This window comes from Peromyscus eremicus, chromosome 19 (assembly GCF_949786415.1).
Source record: "Peromyscus eremicus chromosome 19, PerEre_H2_v1, whole genome shotgun sequence".
NCBI lineage: Eukaryota > Metazoa > Chordata > Mammalia > Rodentia > Cricetidae > Peromyscus > Peromyscus eremicus.
This window is the reverse complement of record NC_081435.1, coordinates 43,151,674-43,166,618: the sequence shown is the minus strand read 5'-3', so window position 1 is coordinate 43,166,618 and position 14,945 is coordinate 43,151,674.

Here is a 14,945-nt window from a genome sequence, read left to right as displayed (position 1 = left end):
CAAGGAATCTCATCTCTGAAATGTGCATGGGTGACAGAGCTTTTTAAAGTGGGCACTCAATAGATGTCCCAGTCAAAGAGAACAACCATTCACATTCAAGGAAAGAACTTGAATTCTTTATCTAGAATTTTTTTTCTCCCAGATAAAAGGAGGACCTGCATTCTATTGTTCACTAAGGAATACTTCTGGCATGCAAGAATTCATGGCAAGCCACATCATGTACCTTTTCATTTTTTAGTGCTTATGTGGATGATTTGGGCTTGTATTCCACTGACTAGCCTACTGGTGTTCTTTGAGTTACAATTTAAAGTTAATTATGTATGGTTCGCACTAAAAAAACTTATCTTTGTTGTCCAGCATATCCCAATCATAGAAAAAGTAGCAAAACAAGGCCTAGAATTATCAGGAGCCAAATCTGGATTTCCTTGGCTTCCTTTCCTTTGTTTTCTACCTAACAGCTTTTTCCTTGAAGATAAAATCGTGCCCACCAGTGTGCTGCATATTCCCAGCTCTGCCACCAGACACCAGGTGGCAGGTTGTATTCCCTGTTGTAAATGCAAAACATGTAAATTAAAACTCAATAAAATTTTTTTTGTTGGGTGTCTTAGGCCTTTTGGCCATTTCTAGGGCCATACAGAGAGTCAGGGAACTGTGGGTAGCAAGCCCAGTGACAGTGTGGTAGGAGTCACAAAGCAATTTCCTCAAGCAACCACTACTTCCTGTGTTGGGAAGGTTTCTTTCTACTGGACACAGTGTGGCATATGCTACTGATCTTCATTGATCACAAAATGTGCTTTCTTTGATGTCTGTTACTCTTGGTTCTAAAAAAATGGAAAATTCTAGAAATAAGCCATTCATAAGGTTTTTGTTGTTGTTTTTGTTTGTTTGTGTGTTTGTTTTATAGAATCGCATTTTGAGTAGCATAAGAAAATCTTATTCCATTCCATTTTTTTACACCCAGATAGAAAATGTTCTCCAGTCCATCATGCAAACTATATACTGTCCCTGCCATTTGCCACCTGGTAGGTGTCTAAAGTTACCAGGGGGATACTGCAATATCGCAGGGCTCTGTTCAGATCAACCAAAAAATGCAAAGATACTTGTGCTGACAAGCACAATATTATATTGTTGTAAATGTTAATCTTGTAACTACCTAACTTGTAAATATAATTTTATCTGACTATGTATGCATAGAAAAACCAGGTTATGTAAGGAGAACCCAGAGAAATGCAAGGTGATCCACACATGAGAATCTTTAAAACACAAGTAAATCCACACAAATAAACACAATGGCTTCCTCCATACCTTGTAGATGACCTGCCACCCTCCCGGCACAGGCAAAATGTAGGTGGGGAATGTCTGGCAATATCAATAAAGATCTTTTTACCTAGTCAAGAGCAGAAAGAGGTCCAGAAGTTTCCAAGCCAGGTACTCTTTTATAATCAAAATTGAATCTTCGTGACACTATGACTGATTTGTCAAACTTTGAAGAGGAGAGGCAACCCCAACCTTAACTGGAAGCCCTTCAAAGCTGCCTCTGTTTCCCCTACTTCGAAATCCTTGAATTCCCAGTTCTTCCCTTCTCACTGGCCTGAGAGTGGAGCTGTTAGTGCCTGCGACTACTTGGCCTTTCAAATGCCAAAATGAAGGGCTTGCACATTTGTCTACAGTGGACACTCATCTTACTTTTTTCATGGGTGTTAACAGAAATCAGTTTGTTAGAATGAAATCTCGGATTGAGAAGATATTTTCCCACTAAGGTAGGAAAATGGAAGCCTCTGAACTGAGTTTATTTCAATTTAGAGAAAAGGTATAGTCACGGGTCATGTCACAAGAAGTTGGCCAACCACACTGCTCCCATTGGGTAAATCATAATGCAACCTTCCCTATCACCTGGTGACATCACAGACACTCCACGACCATTGCACAGCCATTGCTCTTGTGCTGGTAGAGACGCTGGTGCTCCCGAACCTACTACACCTGCTGAGAGTGGTTGAGGTTGGGTCATTGTGTAAGGAGCACAAGACTACGCATGGACCGACGATGGTCAAGGTTGGGTCATTGTGTAAGGAGGACAAGCCCATGCATGGACCGATGATGGTCAAGGTTGGGTCATTGTGTAAGGAGCACAAGACTATGCATGGACCGATGATGGTCAAGGTTGGGTCATTGTGTAAGGAGCACAAGACTATGCATGGACCGATGATGGTCAAGGTTGGGTCATTGTGTAAGGACAACACTATGCATGGACCGATGATGGTCAAGGTTGGGTCATTGTGTAAGGACAACACTATGCATGGACTGATGGTGGTTGAGCTTGGGTCAGTGGCACAAGGGAGTAAGTACCACACCACTGGACCTACTTTGGAGTGAGTTAGAAATTGATCACAATAATGAGTTGAGTAGGTTAAAAAACTATTAGTCTTTTTACTTTTTTTCACCCTGGCCTGTGGCATTGACAAGATGGACTAGTGTCTTGGTCTCCATCCTGCCAGGAAGCTCTGCAGTCATAGATGGGACCAGAAGGGACATGACAAACAATACAAGGAGCCCACTCAGGTGGTGGCCAATCTCTCTGGAGGTTCTTCTCAGGAAAAGGGAATTGTACTGGGAAAAGTAAAGGCTGAAACCAAGTAGCCAAATTCTTCTATCAGGAAGGGTGTTTGGGTTCAGATCACCAAGAATGGCAAGAAGATCACAGTGTTCATGCCCAATGATGGTAGACTGAACTTCACTAAGGAAAACAATGAAGTTCTGGTTGCTGGATTTGGTCGGTTGAGAAGGCCACACTGTAGGTAATACTCCTGAAGTCTTTAAGGTTGTTAAAAGTGCCAGTGTGTCTCTGACCCTGTACAAGGCAAGAAGGAAAGATCAAGATCATCCCATACAATGGCAGGAAGCACTGCCTCCTTTGGGCCTTATAGCCCAAGGTCATGGGCAGAGCAAATACCACTACAGTCACTTCTCTTCAAAAACAACAACAACAAATCCCCAAACATCACTCTGTATTAACACCTGTAGGTATAACCATCTTGTTAAATAAGAAACACAGAGCCAATGCAGAGATGAAAGCCCAAGAGGTCAGAGCAATAGCTAAGAGCTAAAAACCTTACCCTTCACTGCCGCTGTTGTCTTCCTCAGCAAGAGAGCTACTTCCTGTCTGTTTGTCCTTTTTATTGACTTTCTATTCTGCCTTCTCATTGGTTGTAAACCCAACCACATGACCTCCTCGTCACTGCCCATCTATACAGACCTCCAGGTCTTCTATGGTTGGTATTGAGATTAAAGGTGTGTGTCTCCATGCTGGCTGTATCCTTGAACACACAGAGATCTGCCTAGCTCTGCCTCCCAAGTGCTCGGATTAAAGGCATGCACCACCACCGCCCAGCTTCTGCTATGGCTTGCTATTAGCTCTGATGCCCAGGCAACTTTATTTATTAACATACAAATAAAATCACACTTCAGTACAAATAAAATATCACCATAAATACCAACCTTTCCTTTTCTTTGACTGTCATGTGCCTGCATGAAACTGCTCCTGGCCTAGGGCAAGAGTACAGAAAATGGTCTTTTAATTGTCCTCTGGCCCTCCTCTCTCAAATCCGGGTTCTCTGAATGAGGGAGCGCATTGGTGAGGAAATTAACAGTCTCTCTCTACCACAGTCAGGAGAAAAATCTGAACATGCCCCGGCAGAACAAGTCAAGCATGGCTTATGCCCAAATTAATTATCCAGCCACTGTCATCAGCAAAGATCTGCGGGTATCTGTTATCCCAAGGGCTCCACTCTCTAGTTTATAGTGAGGTTTGACTAAAAGCTAAAACCAGGAAGCTGGGGGCGGTTGGGGGCGTGGGGGGGCAGTCACCCTTCACAGCAAGACACCATCTATCTGAATCAGAAGCTCATATGTGTGGTTATGAGTCAGCATCAGGTACAGGACTACACACCCCTGCTGTGGCTATAACGCACTTTAAGCCTAAAATAGAATCATTATGGCTTTCTCCTGGCAGTCTCCGGCCCCTGTGGGAAACCTTCTGGCCCCCCTGGCTAGCCTCCAGAGAGATTCCTGTCCATCTGCCTAGGAGGAGACACATTCTGGGCTTGATGCCCACATTTTCACCTGCTGCTCATACAGCAGAGGGCTGTTTCTATTTGGGTCAGTTCTTCTGACTGATTAGTCCATTACCTCTAGGTAAGTACACTCGAATGTCCCTCACATACCAACTGTGAGCATCTCATGTCTGAATGTGCTTACGCAGTAAACACGATGAAGTATGCTGAGAAGGGACAATGAAATCTGAGACAGAATTGAATGAGTTCTTGGCCCTGGTGGTGACATCTTCAGGACTCATGTGGACTTGAGGTCTCTACTTTTTCTCTTACGTTGAATACTAGCATTGCTACCCCCTCTGCTCAGCTTACAAGGTTATTATGAAATCCAGTTACAGTGGGATATTAGCGAGCAACACACTATATTTGGCCAAAAGAAATGACTAGTAGTGCCATAATGAAAGATCAGTCAGATGGCTGTGGTGGCGCACACCTTTAATCCCAGGACCCGGGAGGCAGAGGCAGGTGGATCTCTGAGTTTAAGGCCAGCCTGGTCTACAGAGTGAGTCCTAGTACAGCCAGGGCTACATAGAGAAACTCTGTCTCAAATAAACAGAAAGGAAGGAAGGAAGGGAAGGAGGGAGAGAGGGAAGGAAGGAGGGAGGGAGGGAAGGAGGGAGGGAAGAAGGAAGGAAGGAAGGAAGGAAGGAAGGAAGGAAGGAAGGAAGGAAGGAAGGAAGGAAGGAAGGAAATGTAACTACAGCCAAAATCAGGAGACTATAAAGGATGAGACAAAGGATCCTAGAAATTTTGTTTCTCTCAGAAATTATAGAGTAACTTGTATTGTGAAGCAAATCCTGAGGAAAAATTCAGAATTCCTTAGTTTTTGTCAAAAGAGGGAGCTTTGTTTTACGCTGCTTCTACTTGCTAGCCATTTAAGGTCGAAGGTCCCTTTGACCTAGAGTTAGAGCCACTGCTCAGCTTCTGGGATTTGGCATAACAGGTTGTTCCCCATACGGGAAACAAAAGTCACTCAGGTTCTTTGACCGGGGCTGGGTTTTGCTGTGATCTAACTTTAGACTGTGACTCTGTCCGGGGCTGAAGAAGAACACAACCCCCAATTTGACAGCAGCAATCAGAGAAGCCAACCAGTGGCTCCCCCGACCATTTGTGAACTTCCTATGTGACCCACAGCTGGAGCAAAGGCCCTCTTAGCTGTGAGTAATTTTTCCTGATGAGATTAAATGGTTTTGATTCCTTTCCCAAATCTGGAACTTCCCTTGCTTGCAAAAGACTTGCACACCTCCGCACCACAAAGGGAATCCATTCCAGATGTGCAGGAGACCTTGTGTGGCCGTGTCTGCTTTGGTTATCACAAGGGAAATTCTGGCATAGTGGTCACGACGGTATTTTGTTCTTCCAGACTTGACACCGTGAAACTGCAATAAAATTCACCTGGATTCCATCTCCTGCCTTTTCGCCATCAGAAGGAAGAACGCAAGACGAGAGACCTAGCCTGGACGTTCACCAGACCACGAGGCAAGAGTGCATGTGTTTCTGGAACACGGGTACGGAAAGACTTCAGACTCCAAGACAAGCTCCAGGCAGAGCACCTGATGAGCCCGTGGAAGGCATGGGGCTCGATTCCCCCAACACTCAGCACACACACTGATGAGTTCGGTGCTCATTGTCCCAAGCACTATTCCTAGGTGGCACAGAGGGAAGAAAGGTAGGAGGAGTTGCCTTGAGTCCTGAGGACCTCAAATGACTTATGAGCAACATTTAATGAGAACGAAACTGCCCACATGCTCCGACAGCATCTTACATCGAGGCATCATTGTATGTAAACCACCGGGCCACTGTGGATCTGCCTGTGTGACTGATGTCTCCCCATAGACCCCCTTCCCTTCATCAAAAGTGCGGCGTGTCTGTCACTGAAAACACAGAGCCCACAGCATATTCAATAAATATTAACTCGAGGGATGGAGTTAACAGTAGTGAGCAAGCTAAAGGAATGTAAGAGCGGGGGGGATTGAAAATGCTGTCAAAATATAAGCTCATTGGGTTTCTGGAAATTGATCAAGAGTCGACATTTCTTTTATTCTGCTAGCAAAGCATCTCTTTATATTTCTAAGGACCAATTTTGGGTTCCCCGCCCTTGTTAGCATTACCTACTGAAGAATAATGATAACCAAGCGAAGATGTCATCTCTACTCTGGAAGCCCGGTGCTTCAGAAGTTGGCATTCTGTTCTGCAGATGAAGGGGAGAGGAGGTGTTAGCAGACAACTGCAGAGCAGCAAAGTGACTTCACTGCTGTTTTTGGTGACAGTGCATCTCTAAGGGGAGAGGCAGAGCCGTGCTAGGAAGAGTGGCTCAGTCTCAGACAAGGGCTGGAACACCAAGGAAACTTCCGCAGTGTACAGTCAGCGTGAAGTGTGCGTTTCTTAGATTTTAAACACCATCAAAGGAGGGTACACAGATGAGCCCCAGTTCTCCAGGATTCCCACTCCTGGTATGCTTATAGGGAACATTAATAAACGTCATCCTAAACAGGGTAGTTCATGGTAGAATAAATTTAGGAACCCCTGATTGTTCTCTCCCTCCCTTCCCTGCCCCCCTCGAAAACTATATAAAAAAGAGTCTTTCAATATTGCCATTGAACACACCCACCTGGAGCCCTACCTTGACCAGCCTAACTTTTCTTCTGAGGGAGCATCCCAGGAACATGGGCTACCATGCTAAAACACTTTTGGAATTGATGAGTAAGATCTGAGGGTAGGTTACTGTCCTAAATAGCACAGACGGAAGGAGTGAGGTCTAGAGACGGGGGGGGGGGGGGGGGGGGGGGGAGTGGTGTTGGAGAAACCACCCTGACACCAGACAGGAAGAACAACCAGTTGTCAGCACAGTCAGACACTGAATCATGGAGGAGCGACAAACTTGAGTCCACTCCAGTCTCTCTAGATCTTTCCTCCAGTTCCCAGGGGACGATGTCAGGGAATGCAATAAAAAAAAAAAAAAAAACCCAGCTTGAGGAACCCCAAGAAATAAATACTCTACGGCCTTCAACAAACGAACTTCATGAGGAAGATAATGAGAGAAAGGAGGCATTCAGAGTTCCAAAGATGCCAGGAATGTACTTCAGCCTGCCCATGGTTCGGGTTTTATGAGGATCCTGATGAGGACACACTAGCTACATCCAAGTTTTTATGAGACTATCAAGTGTTAAGCCTCTCTGGCTGCTGGATGATAGTACGCAATCACTGTTAATCGTTGTAGGTGTGACAACAGTACTGTGGCTATAATTTTGGAAGCCATTAGAGTTAAGAAGAAATTGTGATACCTTTATGTCCAAGTTACATATAGTTCAAGACTTGTCTGAAAGCAAACCTTAGAAGGGGATGTCAATGGAAAAACAGAATATAACATGATAAAGTGAAAAAAATCAGGCTTTGTTGTTTTTTTTTTCCTATTTTTGTATTTTTTAATGTTCTCTTTAATTCATGTTTTTAAAAAGTAGTTGGGAGAGGAGTAGAAAGAGAGAAGACATTGCCACAAACCTAGTCATTAAAGGGTTTAAAAAAGCGACAGAAAGAAAGAACTTTGGAAGTAAGAAACTTTCATGGATATAGTAGAGGAAGGTACACATGCAGACACACACACACATGCACACATACACACATGCACACACATGCAGACACATACCAACATGCACATACACATGTACACACATGCACACACAATCACACATATGCACACACATACATGCATATGTACACAAGTGAACACACACGTACAGCCATGCACATGCACATACACACTCATGCGCATACACACATATACCTCCACATGTATATCCACATATGTACACACATATTATGCACACACATAAATATGAACAGGAAAAGAAGATAGAAGTTTCAGAGGGCTTTTGAGAGAAGAAAACGGTAGAGGGGCTCAGGGCACGATGCGGGCTGACAAAATGCTGCTGCACACAGCTGCACCAGGAAATAAAACTACAAGGCGGTGGGTGGACTTTCCCAAGGTGGGTAACGCTATTCAGGCGCTAGGTCTTTAATGCTCACACAGCCTGCCGTGTGACGTGTTGGGGGTACAGCCTTTAAGAACAGAGCTAGCATCCTTAAAAACAGAGGAAGGGACACCACAGATATCCCCAACCCCATCCCACCCCCCAGCCCCAGCACACACAGAAGGAAGGTCACCCAGGGACGTAGGAAATACTGTGACCTTCAACCAGGGAAAGATCCTTTGGCTCTGACTTCAGACTTCAAGTCTAATAACTGTGAGAAAATGAATTCCTGTTGTTTAAGCTACCCGATCACAGTGTGGTGTTCAGGTAAATCATGCAGATGAAATAGCCATGTTCCCTTGGTGACTTCTTGGTATTTCGTCCAGCACTTATGAAGTAGTTTCCTTATTATGTTGGCATTAGAACATGAAGAAACAAATGTCACCACTGATACCCTCCTTTACATGACGAGCAGTCAAGGGCAACATGAAGGGGCCAGGGGGAAGGTTCTAGAGAGGTAGTGACTGTGTGTCAGAAGAGGACCATAGGAACCCAGAAAGTGGTGGATTGAATTTAGTTGGTGGCAGCCAGAGGGGGCCAGGGACTTAAGGTCAGGGGGAGCTTTTGTAGGGGATTGGTGTCAAGTGCACAAGGAAAAACTGGAGGACATTCCACCAGCACATTGAATATGACTGGGACATGAAAAGGAGGGACAGAGGCAAGACCAACAGCAGAGCCACTAACCACCCCTGCTTACCGGTCACTGAGCAGCTCAGCGGGAGGCAGCAGGCACTGATATGTTTCCAGTGCAAGTAGTAGGACCCTGCAGCTGCCTCGTTTAAATTGTGTTTTTGTGGCTTGCTTTCTCTAGGCATTCACCTTCTGGTTCTTTAAAGGGAGCCCCAGGCGCGGGCTCTCGGTGTCGTTTGGTAATCAGAAAGCTGGGACAGACAAATGCAGCGCTAATCTTTCTCCCTTGTTACTTGCAAAGGCATACGGCTCCACTTACTGAAGCTGTTGGGGAAAATGTGTATCATCTACATGAGGGCCACTTCAAGATCGCCTCATTTTCCTGGCAAAATTGATGCTCTCAAATTTTTCCTCCTTCATATTGTGTCGGGGTCCCCAGGCACCCCTAATTTGGTGTGATTTGAAGGCTTACTAGAATTCACAGGACACACATAATCATGGCTATGATTTCTCACAGCAAAAGGACATAAAGCTAGGTCAGAAAATAAATGTACAAAGGGTATGGACAGCAGAAACCAGGTCAAAACGTCTATGTAGGCACAAGGACACACTCCTAACAATACGGAGTTCTGACAACGCTGTGAAGTGCTGTCTACCAGGGAAGCTCTTCAGAAACCCTGTGTCCAGTGGTCTTTACTTGGGACTGGACACCCGGTTACCCTCTGTCTAGCACAGGCAAAGAAAAAAAAAAAAAGCAAGCCTTTAGCATAAGCCACACAGTACTTCTGAATTCGCTTCTTTGAGATGGAACACATCAGTACAGTGTGACCTTGCAAAAGGTATTTGGACCTTGAGAGAATGTTTGGAAATTCTAGCAGGGGAGCACAGCTACTCTGATACCCTTGACCAAAGACCAGTCCTCCTCTATTGGGGAAGATCATTCTCTCCAACCAAGAACACAGTTCTTGGAGGAGGCACATGGAGTGGTGAGGGAGGAAGGGGACACCCGCCTAGCCAGACAGATCAGCCAAATCAATGGGGTGACAGATGTTGCAGCCAGATCGTCCTCACATCCTACAAAATGGTATTTGGAAAGACAGCAGCCTCAGGTCTCCATACTTTTAGAAAAATCCTTCGCTGTTCTGCATTATTCAGGGTCTTCACCACTATAAGGTAACACCATCTTCTTGGAAATGCTTTTCCTACCTTTTGATACCACAAAACTATGTGTTTTGGTTCCCGACAATACAATTCTAAAAGCAATCCCTCAGTGCTGAGAAAGAAGAGTGATCTGAACTATAACACACCCCAACAAAAAATCTGAAATAAAATACAATCAAACCGCCATCTTAGTTTGGTATGATAAAAACCATGACCCAGTGCAACTGGGGAGGAAAGGGTGATTTGCTGTACATAGTGCAGGTCACAGTCCATTGAGCACTCTACTCTAGTCCTACTGACCCACTGTTTTGTGCCAGTATTACACTTTTTTTTCTTACTATGGCTCCGTAGTAACTTGGAGATAAGCATGGCAAAATTTTATTTTTGCTCTGGATTGCTTTTCCTGTTCAGGGTCTTTACTATTTCTATATGAATTTAAAGATTGTTTTCCTATTTCTGTGCAGAATGGCATTGAAATTTTGCATTGAATTTCATAGACTTTTTGATAGTATAGCCATTTTCCGATAGTAATGCTTCTTATCCATGAGTAATGAAATGACTCATATTCTAGTACCTTCTTTAGTGGTTTGGAGTTTTAATTGTAGAGGACTTTCATGCTTGGTGAGGTTTAGTCCAAGGTTGTATTGTGGGTTTGTTTATTTATTTTGTTTCATTGGTGTGTGTGTGTGCGTGTGTGTGTGTGTGTGTGTGTGTGTGTGTGTGTGTGTGTTGTTTGTTTTGGTTTTGTTCTGTTTTTGTTTTTAGGGAAATAAGAATGAGACTTACCTTCAAACATTTTTGCTATTAGCATGTATTAGAGCTGCTTTATGAGTTTATGGGTTAATTTTGTATCCTGCCACTTTGCTAAAAGAGTGCATCAGACCTAAGCATTTTCTGGTGGAGTCTTCAAGGTCTTCTATATCACATCATCTGGGAAAAAAAAAACAGTACTCTTTGAGTTCTTCCCTTGCCGTTGCATCCATTTTATTTCCTTCTCTTGTCATACTAAGCTATCTAAGACTTCAAGTACTGCATTGAAAAAGAGTGGAGAGAATAGGCATTTACCCTGCTCCTGATCTCAATGGAAACACTTGGAGCATTTTCCCATCTACTCTATTATCAGAACTGTTTCTCATACACAGCCTCCATTGTGTCCTTTATGAATATCAGTTTCTACCCTGATCTTCCTTATGTCTAGCTACTGATTTGGAGTTTGGCTTGTTCTTGGTTCTCTGAGGCCCTAACTGGGCATCAATTTCCTCGGGTTTTTGTCTGAGTTCCCTCTGAGGTTTTAATGTGGGCTTTCAGCCCATCACATACATGGTGTTTTTGTTCTCACTCTTCGAGCATTTTCTTATTTCTTTCTTGATTGCTTTGGTTACTCACTCATCACACTATATTATTGCTGTTTAGGCTCCATGAGTTTGTGGATTTTCTATAGCTTCTCTTGCTGTTGATTTCTAGCTATATTCCATTGTATTAAAACAGAATATTAAAAATTATTCACTGTTACTATACTTTTTGTGTAGGGAACTTGTTTTATGTCCTAGTTTATGATCTACTTCAGAGAAACCTTGGGCTGCTGAAAAGACTATGTATTTTGTAGTATGTGGAGGGAATGTTCCATATGTGCCACTTAGGTTCATTTGATCTGTGATGCCATTTAATTTTGATGTTTTGGTTTTTTGTTTTGTTTTGTTTTTTTTATTTTGTAGAAATGACATATCTATTAGTGAGAGTGGAGAAGCAAAGCACACACTGTTATTATGTTGGGGTTAATCTGTATAGTATTTGTTTTATTAAATTGGACTCTCCTATGTTTAGAGTGTGTATGTTTAGAATTATAATGTATTTTTGGTGCACTATTCTCTTAATTAGTATACAGTGATCACTTTTATCTCTTCTGATTAATTTTAGTTTGAAGTCTATTGTGTTCAATAGTACCTGCGTATTTCTTAATACAAAAAGCTTTTAGTATTCTTTCACTCGAATATTGTGTTTGTCTTTGATAGTAAAAAACAAAAGATATTTCTTTGGAGGTAATAACTAGATGAATCCTGTTTTTTGTGTGTGTGTTTGGTTTTTTGTTTGTTTGTTTTTAATGTAATATGGTATTCTATGTCACTTGATTGGGGAATTCAGATCATTCATATTTGGAGTTACTATTGATGGTTGTATATTAATCCCTACTGTTTTATTGATTCTGTAGTGTTCAATGTTTTCCTAGTCTTCATTTGCTCATTTGATTAACTATTGTTTAGCCTCTTTTGTTTTTGTTTTGTTTTGGTTGGTTGGTTGGTTTTTTTGGGGGGGGGTTGTTTTTGGTTTTTTTTTTTTTTTTTTTTTTTTTTTTTTTTGGCCTTCTGTATCATTCCCTTTGGTCCAAAGGATTCATTCAAGTATTTTCTGTAGACATGATTTAGAGTTCATTAATTTCTTCAGCCTGATTTTATCACAAAAATTTGTTCTCTCTTCAATTTTGACAGGTAGTTTTGCTAGGTATAATAATATGGGTTGGCAGCTGTGGTCTTTCAGAACTTGAAATACATCCTCCTAAGCCCTCCAGGTTTTTAAAATATCTGATGAGAAATCTGCTATGATGCTAATGGACTTGACTTTACATGTAACTTTCTCTCATAGCTTTCTACATGCAATCTTTGTTCTATAGCTTAACTATAATATTACACAGGGAGTTTCTTCTCTGGTCTTCTCTGTTTGGCATTCTAAATGCTTTTTGTATCTGGATGGGAAACTGTTTCCTTAGATTTGAGAAATTTTCTGATGGAATGAATTGAAACTGTTTCCTATGCCTTTAAGCATGACCATGATGTTTTTCTATGCTCGTCATTTACTGACTTGATCTTTTCATTGTGCCCTTAGATTTTTAATGTTTTGTTTGTACTTTCTTATTAATTTCTCTTTTCAATGTCTGAAAGCTTAAATTCTTCTTCCTTGTCTTTAAGCTCTGATACTCTCCTGACTCTAATCCACTGTGTTGGTGAAGCTTTCCACGAAGCGTTTGGTTTGACCCATTAAGTATCTGATGTCCACAATTTCAGTTTGTTTGTTTTTTTCACTTATTTCTATTTCTTTATTGACTCTTGCTTTCATATCCTGTTTTGATTCCTTTATTTATCCAGCAGTTAGTTTATATGCTTTTTGGAATCCACTGAGAAGCTCATTTCTGTCCTCCTCAGTTTCTTTCATTATACTTGAACTCATTTGGAATTCTTTGTCTGGGACTTCATCAAATTCACTCTCATTTGGAGATGTTTTTGTGAGATTAGTAATTTTAGAGGAGTCATGTTGACTTGGATTCTTTTTCATACTCATTGTGTTTTTGCATTGGCATTTACGTATTTGGGATCATTGGCTGGGTTTTTTTTTTAAGCTATATTCTTTCAGGGGAAGTAGTCATTATATTCAAGATGGCTGAGGTGACAGCAGGGTTGAAGTTCCAATTGTCTCTACCAGATTGGAGTAGTATGCACCAGGCTCAATGCCCAGTACTCCCTTGAGAGTGAAATACTCCCTCTTGCTAATTCCAGTCTCAACTCTTGGCATTCTGTTCTGGGATCCTAGATGCCTGTCACACTTCTGAGCAATCTTTGTGAGATTGGGTCCCAGATGTTGGCCCTGTCAATAGCAATCTTCCATGGGTTGGGTCATAGATGCTGGTCACACCAGCAGTTCTTCAGGAGTCCAGTTAGGAATGCTGATCCGACCCTGGGGTAGCCCTTCCTGATCTTAGTCCTGCCTCTGGAAACTGTTATCCATTCCCCTTTGGACTCTGAGCTCTAACTAGATTTCCACCTCACTGAGTATCATTCAGTTCTGAAGCAACACTTTAGTCTGTGACACTTGGTCTGAGTTTCCTGAGAGTCTCATTCATGAAGGGTCTGGGACCCCCAAGCCATCACCTCTGCAAGGATCTTGTTAAACAGCACTGGCTGTAGCATATCCACTGGGAAGAGCTAAGGGTCTTTTGCAAATGGCATCTGGCTGCTGTTCTTGGTGGCCTCTCTCCTCCCTCTGCTGCTATAATCTAAAATTTTGTCTCTTCCCTCTTTTGTCTCTCTCTGTCTCTCTTTTAACACATCTGTTACTGAAAGCACAGTGCCAACTTTCTGAGCCTTTCTGTGGTAATTGTAGCTCTGGTCACTCCCTCACACTGGCAAGGTGGGGTTTGGGGGATGCTCCCCAAACCTTCCAATCCATGTTAAACAGAGTCTGGAAATTTCTTGTTCTGCTTTGTTAATTTCCTGTTTTACTCTGCTATTAGATTAGAAGTTTAGGCCACTGCCTACTTCTTGATAGCTGTTATCCAACTTTCTCCATTCTATTGCCTAGAGATCCTAGCAAACCATTTCTATACATTTTCCTCCATCTTCAACATCCTTCATCTATTCTGCCCTCCTTTATTTTATTTTATTTTTTAATTCTCCTCTCATACATTACATCTCAAGCATAATTTCCCCTTCACCCTGTCCTCTCAGCAACCCCCCAAAACTTGCCTCTCCCCCAGATCTATTCCTCCTCCATTTCCCTTTTAAAAAAAAAAAAAAGAGTAAGCCTCTCAGAGATGTCAATGAACACAGTATAATAAGTTATAATAAGACTAGCACAAACTCTCATATCAAGGCTGGACAAGGCAACACAGTAGGAGGAGAGGGGTCCCAAGAGCAGGCAAAAGAGTCAGAGAGATATCCCCCATGCCTACTGTTAGGAATCCCACAAGACACCCAGCTACACAAGCTAGACCAGACTTGGCCCCTCCCATAAGTCCTGTGCTACCATTACCCCAGCACATCTTGGAGGCAAAACAGATTGTAGGTAGAAGGTCTTGTGGCTGGGTTGGTGACCCTGTCCCTCCACTGGAAGCCTTGCCTGATTACAGAAGATGGTCAGTTCTTCCCCAGCCCCCTTAAGTACCTTTGTCATGTTAATGTTTAACAATTATGTTTACTTTGATGTTGCATAAGAATTTAAAAAAAAAATCAAAAACTGCCTTTTT